Raw genomic sequence first — 13,811 nt, 5'->3', positions numbered from 1 at the left:
GACCTCCTATTTTTTCCGAGTTACCTAACGCTAATTAGCGAAGACGTTTTCTGATGATTTGATTCTGTCAAATTACTGTCAGAATAACTAACCTGTCTTATTGAAATTAGGGCTTGGTTAAATTAATAATATGCATTTTTTTTACTTACTTTTTTAAGGCAATCTCAACTTTACTGAATACTAAAACACAACACAATTTTGAAACAATGAAGTTACGAGTGTTCTCCGCGCTTTAATTGAGTATTATACTTTTTCTAAACGTTTAAAAAAATGGCTAATTGATAAAAAATGTTGCAAGATGTTCCATTGCAGCACTCCGGCACTACGATTGATGCCTTTGTTTGACGGGAAAAGAAAAAAAAAATTGGGGACACCTTACACAGATCAACTTAGCCCCAAACTAAGCGAAGCTTAATATTAGGATAAAACAATACAGTTGTGTCTTGAGATAAAATTGCAAGCATGCAGCCATGCAAGCATGTCAAAAGGAACAGGCTCAGCAGATTATGCTGCGTCAGCCATTTTATTACAAATTGACCGCGCAGCGCTGATTTTCAGTCCGTCCACTTTTGGCTTTTCTGAACCTCATTAACAAGTATGGTGTAGGTACGTAAATTGTCCTCCTTACTTACTTTTTTGACTGCGATAAAATAATTAGAAACAAAAAGTTTAAGGGTTCACTGAAATTCATCGTCGTGGCACTAAGTGCTTCGACACATGCTGAGTGGAATCCTTTTTGAATAGAATCACATAGAATAGAATAAACATTTATTCGTGAACACAGGCAAGACAAAATACACATAATAACAACAAGACTGAAAGGAATGAAGTGCCACGAAAAGGCTTCATCTCATCGTGTTGCTGGTGACCTCCAGCGCTGATCTTCCGATGAGACCATCCATCTATGATTATGTTTGTGGAACTATTTATTAAAAGTCATAACTTCAGTACAATTACTGAAGTTATGACTTTTAATAAATAGTTCCATAAACATATTAGAAACAACATAATTTTGTACAATTACAAATTATGTTGTTTCTAATAAGTTATTTTTATGACTTCCGGTTCGGGTGCCATCTCAGCGGCATCGTTTCGTGAATAATTTCTCCTTCTTTTGCTCATTAATGTTGTTTAAAGTGTAATATCGATAGCTTATTATGCAGTAAACTAATGTTATAGTGAGAAGCTGATGAAGAATTAATCTCGAAACGCGTTTAGCCCCTTTTTAGGGTTCCGTACCAAAAAGGTACAACAGGAACCCTTATGGTGCGACTCTGTCCGTCTGTCTGTCCGTCTGTCACATTCCTAAATATCTCGAGGACTACTAATGCTATCAACTTGAAATTTGGAATAGTTGTGAACATTGTAAACCTCTACAAATAGAAAGTATAATTTTTTTAAATATATTAATTTTAATTGTAGAAAATGGCCAAAATGAAAGGGGGGCAAACTGTAAATTTCAAGTTACTAGGTCAAGTGGGGTATCGTTGGAAAGAGCTCAAATTGAACGTAAATAAGCTATTTTTTATAATTTTTTTGTTGTGGAAAAAAAAAGAATTTTGAAGGAAAATGTAAAAAAAAATACCGTTCCCCCCCTTATCTCCGAAGTTTACCAACGAAAAATTGTGAAAATTTTAGTAAACATTGGTTTTATGCTATATATTACAGGAAAAATATAATCGTGTTTGTATTTTGAATACTTTTTTTTTAATTCACAAAAAACTTTTCAGATTTTTACTTTCAATTTACCCACCCTTGCGGATGTATATCGTACTTCAAATTAATACGAGGTGTTACGTAAACCATCTTCTGTCCAATAAAGTAAAAACTGTTTAAATCGGTTAACATTATAAAGAATTATCCCTGAAAAACCAGGTCGCGTAAATTAGTTAGCAAATTGACCGGGAGATGGCGCTATACACTATAATACTCATTAGTGCCTATACTTTTGTCTTCTAGTCAAGTCATTAGAGTTATATGAAAATATGAGATTATTTTTACTAGGTAGTTTGAAAGAAAGTTTGTACGGAACCCTCGGTGGGCGAGTCCGACTCGCACTTGGCCGGTTTTTTGTCATCGACGGCCGATAGTCCACGTGCCCTTGTAAAATCTAGCTATCAATTTACAAGTGCCAACTACCGAACAACGTCGCACTTACCGTACCAAAATCTAAAACAATTAGCTTATATCACCTTGCGACTGGCAAAGAGTCCCACCAAATGGGACTGAGGCCATTTATATAAAAAAAAATTTTTTTCTGTTATGTAACTGACAAATGTTATGGCAATACATATAGATATATCGTAGAAAATTTACGACAGGTGAAAGATAGATGGCCAGTAAAAGTAGAACTTACACAGTGAAGACGTTCCCACACTCAGGTTTATGAACAATTAGGTGTGTCTATGGCAAATGGTCAACGGTCGTAAATCTGCGCGGGCGCAGGCCATAGACTATGTAGCGACAGCAGTTCAGTTTCAACGTAAAAGCGGAAAAAAAGTACTATGAAAGTAAATACTTAGTAAATATATAAATAATAAAATAAATATTAAAGGACATTCTTACACAGATTGACTCGCTCTTTAGCGATAAGACCGCCTCCTGTTTTACCTCTTAAGTTGTTGTTGATACTTACTATGTTGTTTCCTGTATTTAGTGTACAATAAAGAATATTTGTATTGTATTGTATTGACTGGGTCTCACGGTAAGCTCAAGAAGGCTTTTGTTGCAGGTACTCAGACAACGATGTATATAATATACAAATACTTATATACATAGAAAACATCCATGACTCAGGTCAGGAACAAATATCTCTGCTCATCACACAATTAAATGCCTTACCGGGATTCGAACCCGGGACCGCGGCGTAGAAGGCAGGGCCACTACTCGCTAGGCCAGACCGGTCGTCTATTGACACCATGCGTGACAGATATATCTGACATGTGACATTAATGCTCGTGGCGGCCGTTGGTACGGGCATTTTCAGAAATTGAGACCCAAAATTAGTGACTATTGTTAACAAAAATTTACTTGAGGTCAGTTTTGTGACAACAATTAAGAATAAAATTTGTCTAAAAACCAACTTTTTTCATGTTCTAAATGTAGATTATTGCTTACAGTTCGTGTAATTAACACAAAAGCAATATTTTTATTGAATATTCATGCTTAATTTTATTGTCGTCACAAAACTGACATCGATTTGTTAATAATTTTCACTAATTTTGGGGCATAATTTTTGATAATGCCCGTAATTTTGACACTATATTTAACATAGCCCAATATGAGGGCAGCACGAGTCTTGCATGTATCTATTAATGCGTGAAACGAAGATACTGTTTTGATTTATAACTAAAAATCTGAGTAGATATGACCTAGAACAGACATACGTACAGATGAATCACATCTTGCTAAGCAATTTCATTGTTCCGTTAACAACTTTATCGTCGAAAGGTGTGTCGTGTGTCATTTTGTGTAGGTGCTTTGTTTTAAGACGCAAATTACAAACAGGTAAAGAACATGGAGGTAAGAATTCTAAATTTAGAACATCGCTGACACGATTTGAGTTGCCTTCCTGCCGTTACCTTCCTTACACCCTTACACTCATCATTGGCCACGACATCTTAGCAGATGATTATTGCAGTGATTTTATTGTGCGGTGCCGGTATACATCGTCTTTGGTGCCTTAGTAGTTCAATGGCAGCACGACACCTTTAGCCACATTTGTCACAGGTGAAACGTGAGTCAAGAAGAGGAGGAGCTTCGGAACAGAGCCTTTTTTCTGCTTAAGGTTGTCGAGCCAGGCTTTGTCGTGCTCCGTCACCCCGTCGGATAAGTCACGGCGCTATTCAGGTCTCATGCTAGCGCGTGTCTCCCAACTTTCTAGATTTATACTAAAATATTGCATATCCCGTTTACAGGAATAGATAGAATGACCTTAAACTTAGTATTTATATTTGAGAATGACTCACATCTCGTTCGAATCTTCTTTTCTACAGATACTAACATCACAGTCACTGATCACCAATGAAATTGATTAAGGTATGTGTCTAAGTGCGTTTTCACATTATCCGATCCGATATCGGATGTCGGCCCAATATCCCATACATTACAGGCGCCATCTTGGATTTATTCTATTGAAATACTTCCGACATCCGATATCGGATCGGATAATGTGAAAACGCACTAAGTCTAGTCATAGATTCCAGTCCCACATTCTCGCTTTCCATAAGGACGAACAGTGCCCTATTTCACCACAGTGACTTTGGCACTTGACACGGACAATTCTGTGCCTATTTCTGGGTTGATATTACTAAGCGTCAATATTTTGTTTTGTGATTTCTTACAATCTGATTTATAACGTCACAATGACATAGTTTTACAGTGGCCTGGGGTTCCTGGTTGACTATACCACAGGGCGATTCAGATAAAGAACGTACACACATTTCAGACCAAGGGTTCTTTGGAACAGCCAAACTTTTTTTCGCGATTTGGTCAGTGGTCCCATAAGTTGTTCATTATGGCCTCAAAAGTCACTATTGCAAAGTTAATGGTCCTTTTTATTTCAACCTGTATGTTATAAGTGGCTTTCCTCGCCTTTTCGGCCCCTATGGTTCTAGTGCAGTTGCTTTTGGTAGCTCTAGTTACCTTTTTTACTTGACAATAGAGTCCACTGACAATTTTAGACCAATTGAGTGGATAAGGAGATTTTAATCTGAAATTCCAACATAAAGTCCTTATTTCAGAGGAAGCATATGTATGCATGAATGGATTACCACTATAATATATTCTTTAAAAAGCTACCACAAAAATCACATATATTACTAATCAGTAGCCCGACTCCATACATCACGGGTTATGCCGAGCAAATAGAACTCAACACTCGGCGTGATTAATTATTTAATTATTGTCACAAATACATAGTAGATAGTTTTTAAACATTACTTTATTATTATTAATGTATTTATTACTAATAAAGTAGAGGAATTTTAAATATCGTGTAGTTCAATTCAAATAAAGCGACATTTTTAAGCAACAATTCATAGTTCAATTATCAAAATTTTAGGCAACAGTTAATACCTAGTTCAATTCAAACTAAGCAATATTAGTAACATTACTAAATATAAAGGCCTTGAAAACCCTGATAAATTCACTAAATTTGACTTTGTGGTATACGAGCCTTCTAGACAGAGTAATAAAAGCCACATACAATTTTATTACGTACCTAATCAGTAGCCCGACTCCATATATCACGGGTCATGTAGAGCAAATAGAAGTGAACACTCGGCGTGATTTATTATTTAATTATTGGCTTACACGGCTAAGTATAGACCGGCTATTCCGCATTCGCGTCACAGTTTGACATACTGGCACAAGTATCTACAGTAGGCCAGTTTTGTACTTAAAAAACTTAAAATTCAAAAAATAATAATTTTTAGAATTTTTAGTTCAAAAAATACGCCAAAATTTCGGGAGGCCCAGGCTTTATTAGATATTTATTCTTCTTCTTATTCGCTGTGAAAAACTACCGGTAACCTTATTAGGTTTGCCAAATTGCCTAGAAATGTCAAACTGACCTGACCTTCACCTTTTTGACGTTGTCATTTCGTGTTCACTTAGGAACCCTGGAACCATCTCGATAATCTAATCCTTTCCTAAGCATACATTTATATATCTACATAAATATTATCGTTACAGAGGGGAAATTAGATTAATTACTTTTCGTGTAACCTCACTATTTCGAAATGAACTCTGCATAATATAATATCCAGGACACCAGGTACTTCTTGTTTTTAATATGCCTTAGGTACCTCAAGTCCGCGTCAGTACCAGTCTGCAATCTTTGAGTTTATAGAATGACTGAGACGTACCTCACTCCTCTTGACACGGATTCTAGGTTTGTAATAACAGTGTCGACAGACCTGGGTAATAGCCGAATGGCACAAACGCTCACGAAACGAAACGTTCGTAGATATCTATCTTTATCGCTGGTGCGTATTGGCGCTACAGAGCCAGACTTCGCGGCGTTTCGTTTTCGTTTCGCATCGCAGAAATGCCATTCGGCTACGACACCTGGCCTACTGTCTCCGTATTCCTTGCGCCAATTTCCATACAATAGCGTTTGACGCGCCACTCGCTACTGCTGCATGCTGCGGATATCTTCATACGTGTCGTGGATTATGGTGAATTTTACCTGGTTTTCGGCTGATCCTTGAATAAAAATCTCAAAATCATAAAAATCATTGTGACATGCGACGATGAATGCTTTCTGAAATAGTCTTCAAGTATCTGAATATGTATATCCATACTATTATTAAAAATGGGAAAGTGTGTGTGTCTGTTTGTGTCTGTCTTTCACGGCAAAACGGAGCGACGAATTAACGTGATTTTTTAAGTGGAGATAGTTGAAGAGGTGGAGAGTGACATAGGCTACTTTTTGTCTCTTTCTAACCCTCCACTTCTCTAAAATGGAGGTGAAAGTTTCTGTGGAGCATTCCGCAATTTTCGAATTTAAAGCGAGCGAAAGCTAGTCATTTATAAATCGTTGACTGAGTGACTAATAATACTCAACACAACACATTACAAGCCTTCTTGAGCTTACTGTGAGACCTAGTTTGTACAAGAATGTACTTTTGTTTATATAAAAGTCACTATAAGCACCTACGAAATGGAAATGAAATTAATTCCTCGACCGTACTTAATTCAAGCCATCCATCTCTCATGTTATTCAGCAGTCCCATTCGAGCCTGTCATTTTAATAGCCGCGATACATTGCGCCCATGCGCTAAATGTCAGATAATGTCATTTATTACTATGACAACAGTGTAACATTCAGACAGGGTCCCTAGCATTGGCTATGCTTCGAGCTTCGTAAGCGTTATGTACAGTCGCCAGCACAGATGTCATATATACCATATGTAGATCAAGCAAACGTATCTACTTAGCGTGTCAAATGAACTCAGTAAAATCCACTGCGTTGTCCGCCTTTAATCGCAGCTTGCAGCTTTCGGGTGTCAATTTTTGTAAGTTGAAGTCAACAATAACATTAAAAATGCCTCGTTACGTGATATTTAATTGCAACAACACAAAAATTATGAACACTCAAGGGCAAGTAACAACTTTAGTACAAAATCTGACACGCTCGGCCACCATAGAAATAGATGAACTCTTGTTTCTTCTATCTAAATCTAGTTCTGTGGTCACCATCACCAACTAAATCTGACACGATCTTCTATAGAGCCATAAGATCGTCTCACATTCATATTTTTGCGGCTTCTGAAGAGTAACATGTTGCAGGTGAATGTACCAGCTAGCTCTCTCTATCGATCGTCTGTGTAATCGCGCGACAGAGTTAATTCGACCGCCATTTAGCGTCAACTATTGTCGCTTTGGCTAGCCCGGTAGATATTCCTATTGGTCGCGCGTTCCCGGAGCGTACAGGATAGCGCGCGGTTAAGCCTGTGCGCGCAATCGCGCACACGTTCACGGTTCACGGTACACGTTCTTTCGCGCGTGATTGCGCGTCGAAGTTTTTGAGAACGGTAAGAGCGTGCGTGACAGACCGCCTTATTATTGTTTATTGTTATTAATAGTATCGATTTATAAAAAGCAAGTACATAATACAACACAACCATTAATTCTTTAGTCCATTAGCGTACATATGTATGTCCACCATCTTGCGCGCGCGAATGAACATACGTGTAAAGACATCCTCAACCAAGCGATTGCGCGTTCGCGCGTTCTTTCCTTTCCCTTCCCTCAATCGCGCGTTCTTTCCCTTCCCCTCCCGCCATCTTTACACGCGCATTCTTTCACGCGCGATTGCTGTATCACGCGCGATAGAGCGTCTGTGTAAAGGCGGCTATTGGCGAAGAGTGTGACTTCTCAAATGACCATTGTTGGAATGTTGCTAGATTTAACACCTAAGTTAATGAATTTAGCAACATTTATAGCTACGGTGCAAGAAAATGATGTCCTAACGGTTAGGGAGTGCGCACAAGATGTCATATATACTATAGATCAAGCAAACGTATCTACTTAGCGTGTCAAATTTACTCAGTAAAATCCACTGCGTTGTCCGTCTTTAATCGCAGCTTGCAGCTTTCGGGCGTCAATTTTTGTAAGTTGAAGTCACTCTTACGCGAATTTCTGTTTAAAGATTCAACAGTTAGTGTAAACGTATCTTAAGCGATCACAATTATACACGTGACATTACGGGTGCATCGCATGACAGTAATTACCCTACGTTTTGACAGCTGACAGTTGACAGTTCGCTATTTTGATGCGCCGGCGGCGCCGTTTGTTCTAGATCTATGGTTCTATAAATCTTCGTTTTGCGCTTGACGTGGCATTTTGTTTTTAAACACGGGTAGGGTTATTAAGCTTTTTCTGGTGCAATTTACTTATTTTTCACATATTCAATACGAGTAAGTATGTATATCATATGAGAAATTGTGACATTTGTAGTTGACGTCGACGTTAATACACGGTGAAATAGGCTACTTGACCCTATTTCACCGTGACTTTTAAAGTCTGTCTTATATGAATAAGTACCCATTGTCCCATTAACCGAAATAAAATATTAGGTACCATATTTTATTATGACTTGAAAACAGCAAAAAATATTTTTAAAGTATTATTTTACGTAATCAGGTGAAAACAACACAGTCATCTATAGATTATCTGTGAATCAGGTCATTCTATTTAAAAACAACATCTTCTGACTTTAAAGTTCAATATATCAGTGATTGTTTTGACATGCAGTATGGTTCGAATTCAATGACGTCACAACATCGCTGACAGCGTTTTCGGTGGCCAACATAAATAAAAAATTGCACACATTTTTAATCGAAAATATGTAGTCATCATACACTTTTAATGCCCAAAATCTATAAATATTGTTTTTTTATGTCAAATACTACAGAACACATCATTTATTGTGCCAAATTCGATATGTCTAGTCTAAATATATAAAAGAAGAAGCTGACTGACTGACTGACTGACTGACTGACATATCAATGCACAGCCGAAATCGCTGGTCCTAGAGATTTCAAATTCGGCACGTAGGTTCCTTATATAGTGTAGAGGAGCACTAAGAAAGGATTTTCCAAAATTCATCTCCTAAGGGGGTCAAATGGGGGTTCAAAATTTGTATGGGGAAACAAGATTAGTTTGACTATTTTATTCGAAACTTCACAGGAAGATTCTTTAAGACATATGACTGAATACGTGTTTCAGGTTTTTTGAAAATTTAACCCCTAAAAGGGTGAAAAGGGGGTGATAAAGTCAAAAAATCAATATGGGTATCGTTTTTATGGTTTATCGGGTCGCTGATCACGATAAATACAACGTTTTTAAAATCTAACGAGGCGGAAGTGAAATACCTTCTCCCCTGTTGTGGTGCAATGGGGTTTAAATATCAAAAAAATATATAAAAGAAGATATTGACTGACTGACTGACATATCAACACACAGCCGAAACCGCTGGTCCTAGAGATTTCAAATTTGGCACGTAGGTTCCTTATATAGTGTAGAGGAGCACTAAGAAAGGATTTTCCAAAATTCATCTCCTAAGGAGGTCAAATGGGGGTTCAAAGTTTGTATGGGGAAACAAGATTAGTTTGACTATTTTATTCGAAACTTCACAGGAAGATTCCTTAAGACATATGACTGAATACGTGTTTCAGGTTTTTTGAAAATTTAACCCCTAAAAGGGTGAAAAGGGGGTGATAAAGTCAAAAAATCAATATGGGTATCGTTTTTATGGTTTATCGGGTCGCTGATCACGATAAATACAACGTTTTTTAAAATCTAACGAGGCGGAAGTGAAATACCTTCTCCCCTGTTGTGGTGCAATGGGGGTTTAAATACGAGTATATAAAAGAAGATATTGACTGACTGATTGACATATCAACACACAGCCGAAACCGCTGGTCCTAGAGATTTAAAATTTGGCACATAGGTTCCTTATATAGCGTAGAGGAGCACTAAGAAAGGATTTTTCAAAATTCTCCTCTTAAAAGGGTGAAATGGGGGTTCAAAGTTTGTATGGGGAAACAAGATTAGTTTGACTATTTTATTCGAAACTTCACAGGAGGATTCCTAAAGACATATGACTAAATTACATGTTTCAGGTTTTTTGAAAATTTGACCCCTAAAGGGGTGCAAAGGGGATAAAGTCAAAAACACAATATGGGTATCGTTTTTATGGTTTATCGGGTCGCTGATCACGATAAATACAACGATTTTTAAATCTAATGAGGTGGAAAAGAAATTTTCTCCCCTGTTATTGTGCAATGGGGTTAAAATATCCAAAATAGCCATAAGTATAGCTTTAGTTTTTATCTTTACTTCTGGTTCAAGAGATTTCAAATTGACACGGAAGTTCCTTAGAGGAGCACTAAGAAAGGATTTTTCAAAGTTCACCTCCTAGCATGATAATTTGACAGGGGCAAGGACAGGGACAGGGCCAGGGACAGGGACAGGGACAGGGACAGGGACAGGGACAGGGACAGGGACAGGGACAGGGACAGGGACAGGGACAGGGACAGGGACAGGGACAGGGACAGGGACAGAGACAGGGACAGGGTCAGGGACAGGGACAGGGACAGGAACGGGATAGGGTTAGGGATAGGGATAGGGATAGGGATAGGGATAGGGATAGGGATAGGGATAGGGATAGGGATTGGGATTGGGATTGGGATAGGGATAGGGATAGGGATAGGGATAGGGATATGGATATGGATAGGGATAGGCATAGGCATTGGGATTGGGATTGGGATTGGGATTGGGATTGGGATAGGGATAGGGATAGGGATAGGGTTAGAGATAGGGATAGGGATAGGGATAGGGATAGGGATAGGGATAGGGATAGGGATTGGGATTGGGATAGGGATAGGGATAGGGATAGGGATAGGGATAGGGATAGGGATAGGGATATGGATAGGATAGGGATAGGGATAGGGATAGGGATAGGGATAGGGATAGGGATAGGGATAGGGATAGGGATAGGGATAGGGATTGGGATTGGGATAGGGATAGGGATAGGGATAGGGATATGGATAGGGATAGGGATAGGGATATGGATAGGGATAGGGATAGGGATAGGGATAGGGATAGGGATAGGGATAGGGATAGGGATAGGGATAGGGATAGGGATAGGGATAGGGATAGGATAGGGATAGGGATAGGGATAGGGATAGGGATAGGGGATAGGGATAGGGATTGGGATTGGGATTGGGATAGGGGTAGGGGTAGGGGTAGGGGTAGGGGTAGGGGTAGGGGTAGGGGTAGGGGTAGGGGTAGGGGTAGGGGTAGGGGTAGGGGTAGGGGTAGGGGTAGGGGTAGGGGTAGGTTTGGGGATAGGGATCGGGATTGGGATCGGGATAGGGATAGGGATAGAAATAGGGATAAAAATAGGGGACGGGGACGGGGATAGGGATAGGGGAGGGACGGGGACAGGGACGGAACGGGGACGGGGACAAAGATAGAGATAGGGACGGGGATAAGAATAGGGATTGGGGTCGGAATAATCGGTCGGCAATCGATATTTAGGCAGTGTAAAATGCAGGTGGCCCAGTGGGAAGGTATTAGTAAGTAGGCATCGGCGAGTATCCTGCATCCGTAAACTATTACATTCAATGTGCTGTAAGAAGATCGTTGTTTGCTTGCCTTTTATATGTTTACGTTTGCAATAAGTATAAGCAAAATGGAAAAAATTGTAAGCGATAATGCAAGGAAGTACTTTTTACCCTACCGACCATAGCGTCGAGATACTGGCTATGTGGGTTGTATGAAGTTTCCCCAGTATAAATATTTATATAGGTAAAATACATACATATTCGCACCTACGCTGTGGTCGCTGTGTAACAATTCTACAATCATTGCAAGAATTTCTTTTAAAACAATATTAATATGTGTAAGGTACAGTCAGCCAAAACCGGACCGTACAGCAAATAGATCAGTTACAATGGCCCTCCAGTCGAGAATTGCCCCGCTTTACCTTAATCGAAATAATCGCGGACAGATGTACCTACAAAGAAACCTACGGATCCAAATGAAAATCTTATTTTTTGTAAACGTTTCAATAAGAATACTTTTATTACGCGGGCGAAGCCGCGGGTAAAAGCTAGTAGCCTATAAAATAGTCCGTTCCGTAGGTATGTAACATTATGTAAGTCGAGTTACTGATTCGGTTAGGTAATAGGTAAGTATATATATAATTATGTATTTTGTCAGAAATTAGGTAGGTACCTAGGTTATTCAAATTGACAGAAACCATGACAGTATCCCTTAAGGTCAAATTCTATTAATGTGATAGCTGTGATGAGATGTCCTATCACTCCTTTTCGTTTTGGCGTTGGTTTTAGGGACATCATCATCATCATCATCATCCTTGCGTTATCCCGGCATTTGCTACGGCTCATGGGAGCCTGGGGTCCGCTTTTGACAACTAATTCCAAGATTTGGCGTAGGCACTAGTTTTACGAAAGCGACTGCCATCTGACCTTCCAACCCTAAGGATAACTAGGCCTTATTGGAATTAGTCCGGTTTCCTCACGATGTTTTCCTTCACCGAAAAGCGACTGGCAAATATCAAATGATCGCACATTTCTACCTCTAAGTTCCGAAAAACTCATTGGTACTAGCCGGGGTTCGAACCCGCGACCTCCGGATCGAAAGTCGCGCGCTCTTACCGCTAAGCCACCAGCGCTTTTTCGTTGGTTTTAGTGTGGTTTTAGGGACACCCGTAGATATGCGAAACGTTTTGGAAACAGAGCTTGGTATAGACAAATAGTAACGATTTCAAATGAACTCTAGGGGTTCTGAACGAGAATCAATTTGGACTAAGTATACTCGTGTTGTTTAGCTTATCAAAAGCACATTATACGTAATAAAGATTACTATCATACAGTATAGCCACTCCTGTTTCCCGCTGAAAGTACCACCCACCCATTCTCGGTTACCTTACAGTTACCGCCTGTCAAAAACACTAACAGTCGACCTGTCATATTTCACTCATTTGTCCGCGTTCACCTACACGAGCTTAGACTGTGTGCGAGGAACGCGCCCCTTTCATACCTTTGATCTCCAGTGTCCAAGGTGTGTCAAAAGGCTCATACACACTCGACCGGTCTTTACCCGCGCGTACCTACCCAGCATTATCATAATGCGTCGATAAATATTCGAATGGTCGCCGAGCGAGACATCTGCATGCTGATTGCATGCCGGTTTGTGTGCACACTCTTTAAGACTATGAGTGACTGGCCTAGTCAATAGACTATGACTGGTAGACTTCATGAGGAATATTAATAACACTAGCTTTTGCCTGCGGCTTCGCTTGCGGTAAATTCAAAGACTGCGGAATACTCCATACAAACTTCTACCATTTTAGAGATGTCGTGGGTTAAAAAGAGACAAAAGAAGCCTATGTCACTTTCCGTCCCTTCAACTATCTCAACATAAAAACTACGTAAATTCATCTATCAGTTTTCCCGTGAAAGACTTACAAACAAATAGTATATCTGTATAAAACTTTTATATTACGGCGCGTAGAAAATGTAAATTCATACCTATATTTTGAAATGGTGTACCCAAGTACCTAGCGGTTTTTTTTCTTAAAATATGTGGGCCGATAATATGGTTCTTTAAATCTGCCAGTCGCTTATAAGACCACATTTTCTCAAAAGAAGTCGTCTGTGTAAAAAACCTTGGCAAACATTTTCGTAATAATTTAAGTAGGTATTATTCTAAAAACTATCTGTAATTGCATTAGGAAATAACTGGGAGTGCTAGCTCAGTCTCGGATCCACGCA

This window comes from Leguminivora glycinivorella, chromosome 12 (assembly GCF_023078275.1).
Source record: "Leguminivora glycinivorella isolate SPB_JAAS2020 chromosome 12, LegGlyc_1.1, whole genome shotgun sequence".
NCBI classification, from domain to species: Eukaryota; Metazoa; Arthropoda; class Insecta; order Lepidoptera; family Tortricidae; genus Leguminivora; species Leguminivora glycinivorella.
Note: the sequence above shows the minus strand (reverse complement) of the source record.